This window comes from Octodon degus, unplaced genomic scaffold (assembly GCF_000260255.1).
Source record: "Octodon degus isolate 3935 unplaced genomic scaffold, OctDeg1.0 scaffold00005, whole genome shotgun sequence".
Lineage (NCBI taxonomy): Eukaryota > Metazoa > Chordata > Mammalia > Rodentia > Octodontidae > Octodon > Octodon degus.
In genome coordinates, this window is record NW_004524581.1 from 29,978,286 (window position 1) to 29,983,393 (window position 5,108).

Here is a 5,108-nt window from a genome sequence, read left to right on the forward strand (position 1 = left end):
GCATGTGGTGCTGGGGGATTGAACCGCGGTCCCTGTGCTTTGCCAAGCTTATTCCAAGTAGGTGCTTTAGACCACTGAGCCATCTCGCCAGCCCCAGGAAACCGAACTTTAACAAAATTGAGTACAACAAAGATTAGTTCCTGGCCGGGGAGATGGCTCAGTGGAATAAGCACTTCCCTGGCAAGCGCAAGGACCTGAGTTCAATCCCCGGTTCCACAAAAAAAAAAAAGATTAAGTCCTGGCCCAAAGCAACAACGAAGTTATCAAGCTCTTAGCCCTGTTTCTCTGCAGCAAAGAGCTGAAAAGCAATCAGCGTTATTATGCTGGCGGACTGATGCAGGATTGCTCACAAAGCACGGACCCCTGCGCTGGCTTTGGAACTGGCTTATGTAAATTTTGCAAGCAAGTGCAGGAGCTTGAAAGCCTGGTGAGTTTCGATTGAGTGGTGTGGGTCAGTTTTCATTGCTGGACAGAAAGTTCTTGAAACAAGTTAGAACGTGTTTGTGGCCAGAAAGGACAGGGTGTGCAGCTAAGTGCGGTCAGACTGAGCGGGATCAGGCTATCTATGGTTTGCAGCTGGGCATAGCCGCGCGAGGCTAACTGAGTCTATCTGTTGAATTATTCAGTGAGCTAGATAATCATATTTTGTCCTTACATGGTATCAGACTACTAGTTGATTTTTAAAAATTTCCGTTACATTCCCCGCTTTTTCTGGTTAGAATAAAAATTTCTCTTCTGAAGGGAGGAGCTGATAAATTGGAGCAGTCTGTAAGAGATTGGCGGTGCACAGCCTCAACCCACTCAGAAAGAAACCAGGCCAGAAGGTAGACCATGCAAGGGCCTAGCAGGAGACTTAGCCTGAGTGTCACTGAGGGTCCTTACAGGGCCCCAAAACATGTAGGGAAGAACTCGAGGGAGCCCCACTGGAAGGATTCAGCCCTCGTTCCTTGGGCCCACTGTTCAAGGTGTTTTCAGAGATGTCGGGTGTTTTCTCTGACTACGCCAGCCTTCTTTTTACTACAGCAGCCTTTCTGCTCTAAGAAGAGGCAAGTGCCCCTTGTCAAATGGTGAAGAGTGCTAAGGCCCTTCTGTTCTGCGGGACAGCCACCTCCTCAGTTCACAGGATAGGCTGGGGCAGGGATGGCGAAACCGCAACCCAGATCCCAGTTACTTATCGCAAAGTGCCAACACTGCAGTGAAACCCGAATACTGGAGTTTTAGTTTAGAAAAACAACTCAACATCTTTTGGCTTAAAAGAAAAATGCAACAACATGCATGCCATAGATTCTCACTAAAGGGCTACAGGGTCAACCAAGGGAAAGTAAAAGGCAGAAACATCGGAAGGTGGGTGTTACATAGGACAACTCACCTCTTTGCTTTACCAAGTCAAGAAAAGATGTAGATTGATGGATTTTTGTACCGGGGATTGAACTCAGGCCCTTGCGCTTGCCAGGAAAGCTCTTATTCTACTGAGCCATCTCCCTGGCCGCCTCCCTGTGGCTTTTTCTCTTCTCACACTTACAGAAAACAATTATTTGTGTTACATTCCCACTGCGTTGAATACTGAACGTGATTTATTTGTTGCAGATTTCACCCTGCTTCATAAATAGACTGAGTCTTACCTGACCTCCAAGTTCAGAGGGGCACCTTCCCTGTGCCCTGCCCATGAGCCCCACTATCTCATAAAGCAGTACTTTTCACACTATTTTTCACCTCTGTCAACTGAAAATGTTTATTTGTCCCCATCAAGGTCAAAATTGCAAGTGACCCCCAGATCTTGGGATGCCTTTGCACTCAGCGTGGCGTGGGTAAAACTCAGCACGTTTGTAATCTCAATACATTTAGCCAGGGCTGGACAAATAGCTCAGCGGATTAAAGCACCTGCAAGCAGGTGCAGGGGCTGGGGGTCCAATCCCCGGGCCTGCCATGCCAGCCCCGCCCCTGGGTGCTCTGAGATGGTGATTGAGACTGGGTATGGTGGTGCGCGCCTGTAATCCAAGCTCTTGGGAGGCTGTAAACAGTCGGATCACAACAAGTCCGATCTAGTAGTGAGACCCTGAACACCCGTAGACCCTTCCTTAAAATAAAAAAAAAAAAAAATTGAAAAGCACAGAAGAATATATTCCCCACCACATCCCTATTACCAGTCTCCTCTGTATCTTCCCAAAGATAGATTATGCATAGGCAAAGAAGGTTTCCTGCTGGGGCGATAGCTCAGTGGCACAGCTCCTGCCTCTGTTTATTTATTTATTTATTTATTTTGGTACCAGGAATTGAACTCAGGACCTCACACTGCTAGGCAGGCACTGTTCCGCTGAACCAAATCCTTTGCTAGACTAAAAAGACTATTGTGAACACAAACTGTAGCCAAGGATGGTGGCACACACCTGGAATCCTAACTATCTGGAAGCTGAGGCAGGACTCTCTCTCTTCTAGGTTGAGGCCAGCCCAGGCTACATAGTTAGTTCACGGCCCACTAGAGCTACATCCCAAAAACCTATCTCTAAAAAAAACACAAATAAATTTTAAATAAAAATCAAATTGTTTCCTTCTCTTGCTATTGCGGTCATGCTACTGTACACAGTTAATTCACGTGTGAGAAGTACGATGTAGGATAAAGTTCCAGACGTGGAATTGCCGGTTGAAGACTGCATTTGTAATTTTGAACAACGCTGCCAATGCTCCCTCCATCGTGGCTGTATTCGCACATGTTTTCTTGTCTTTTCAGTTTGACAAGATAAAAATGGAGCTTATTATAATTTTAAATTCTCTCTCTTATGAATAAAGCTGAGCACATTTTCATAAGCTAAAGACGTAAGGAATCAGAGCCTTCTCCGTAGACTGCTTTCCCATCATTTTCCCTTTGTTCATTATACTGTTAGGCCCAGCATGGTGGCGCACGCCTGAAATCCCAGCACAGAGGAGGCTGAGGCAGGAGGATCACTGCAAGTTTGAGGCCAGCCTGGGCTACACAGTGAAGGTCAAGGCCAGCCTGAACTACATAGCAAGACAGTCTCAAAAAACTAAAAAAGAAAAAAATAAAAGGAAGGAAAGAAAGAAGAAAAAATACAAATTATACTGTTAATATCCTTATTGATCTGCAAAAGTCCTTATAGATTAAGGAAATTAGCCCTTTGTTGTATGAGCTAATTTTTCCCCCATACAGGGGAGATATCTCAGCGGTCTAAGTGCCTGCCTGACAAAGGACCTGGGTTCAACACATGACACTGCATGCTGTGCTGGCCCTGCACTGTGCTGGCCACCAAAACAGCCCGGCCGGGCTGGTGAGATGGCTCAGTGGTCTGAAGCACCTACTTAGAACAAACTTAGCAAAGCACAGGGACCGCGGTTTAATCCCCCAGCACCACATGCCAGCCAGGCCCGCCCCCTGGTGGGCTGAACTGGCCACACACACACACTAAATAAATAAATAAATAAATAAATTTATTTTTTTTTTAAATTTTATTTATGTGTGTGTGTGTGTGTGTGTGTGTGTGTGTGTGTGGCCAGCTCAGCCCACCAGGGAGTGGGGCTGGCTGGCATGTGGTGCTGGGGGATTGAACCGCGGTCCTTGTGCTTTGCTTGGCTTAGCTTGTTCTAAGTAGGTACTTTAGACCACTGCACCATCTCACCAGCCCTTCTCTTGCATTTTTAATTCGATTTCATTTTTTAAATGTTTTTATCTCTTACATATCTGGAATCACTTTAATTTATTTAAAATCATTTTTATTTTTTCTTTTTGAGATGGGAGTATTGCTATGGATTCCAGGCTGGCCTCAAGTGGAACTTTTTTTTTTTTTTTTTTTTTTTGCAGAACCGGGAATTGAACTCAAGCCCTTGCGCTTGTCAGGGAAGCACTTATTCCGCTAAGCCATCTCCCCAGCCCCTGGAATTTTTTTTTTTTTTTAATGAATTTAGTACAGAGTCTACAGGGTCTCACTACATAGATTGGACTTGTAATGATCCTTCCTGTTTTCCAGCTTCCCAAGCACTGGGATTACAGGCACAGGCCACCGTGCCCAGTCTCAATGACGGTCTCAGTGTGCCCCAGGGGCAGGGCTGGCACAGCATGCCAGGGATTGAGTCCTGGTCCCTGCATCTGCCTAAGAAGGCGCTCTAATCTGCTGAGCTATTTGGCCAGCCCTTGGAACCTATTTTAAAGTGTGAAATAGAAGCCAGTGAGATAACTCAGTAGACTAAAGTGCCTGCTTAGGCAGGGACCAGGGACTGGGGCTGATCCATGGCACCACATGCTGAGTCAGCCCTGCTCCCAGGGCTCCCTGTGTGGGCCACCAAGGGCAGGCATGGTGATGCACGCCTGTAATCCCAGCACTGGGGAGGCTGAGACAGAAGGATCACCATGAGTCTGAGCTGTGTAGTGAGATCCTGTGTCCAATAAATAAATAAATAAATTGCCCAGTTGAATCTTTTTTTTTTTTTTTTCCGGAACCGGGGATTGAACTCAAACCTTTGAGCTTGCCAGGGAAGCGCTTATTCCACTGAGCTATCTCCCCGGCCCCTGAATCTTTATTCTATCCTTAAAAAACTCTTCCAGAAGATATGTTTATATGTAGGTTTGGCATATCTGTGGTACATGCTGTGTATCTTTATTTTTTTATTTTTATTTATTTATTGCAGTTCTGCGGATTGAACTCAGGACCCTGCGCTTGCCAGGCAAGCGCTTATTCTACTGAGCTATCTCCCCGGCTCATGCTGTAAATCTTTATATGAAAGAATGCTAGTTAAACACACAATGCCCATATAAATTTGGGTTTTGTTTGTCAAGACACAGCCTCGATATCTAGTTTAGGCTGAACCTGAACTCACTACATAACCCAAAGGCTGGAATTACAATGTGCCCAACCACAGCAGTTTTCCTATTTAAATTTAAATTTCAGACAACTAATAATTTTTTAGCAAAAGTTTATCCCATGCATTTGGTATTTTTTTTTCCTAATCTGGAAATTCTAGTATAAAACATTCTATTAAAAACAATTCCTGGGGCCAGGGAGATGGCTCAGTAAAGCGCTTCCCTGGCAAGCACAGGGGCTTGAGTTCAATCCCTGGTTCCGCCAAAAAAAAAAAAATTGTTTTTATTTATTTATTTT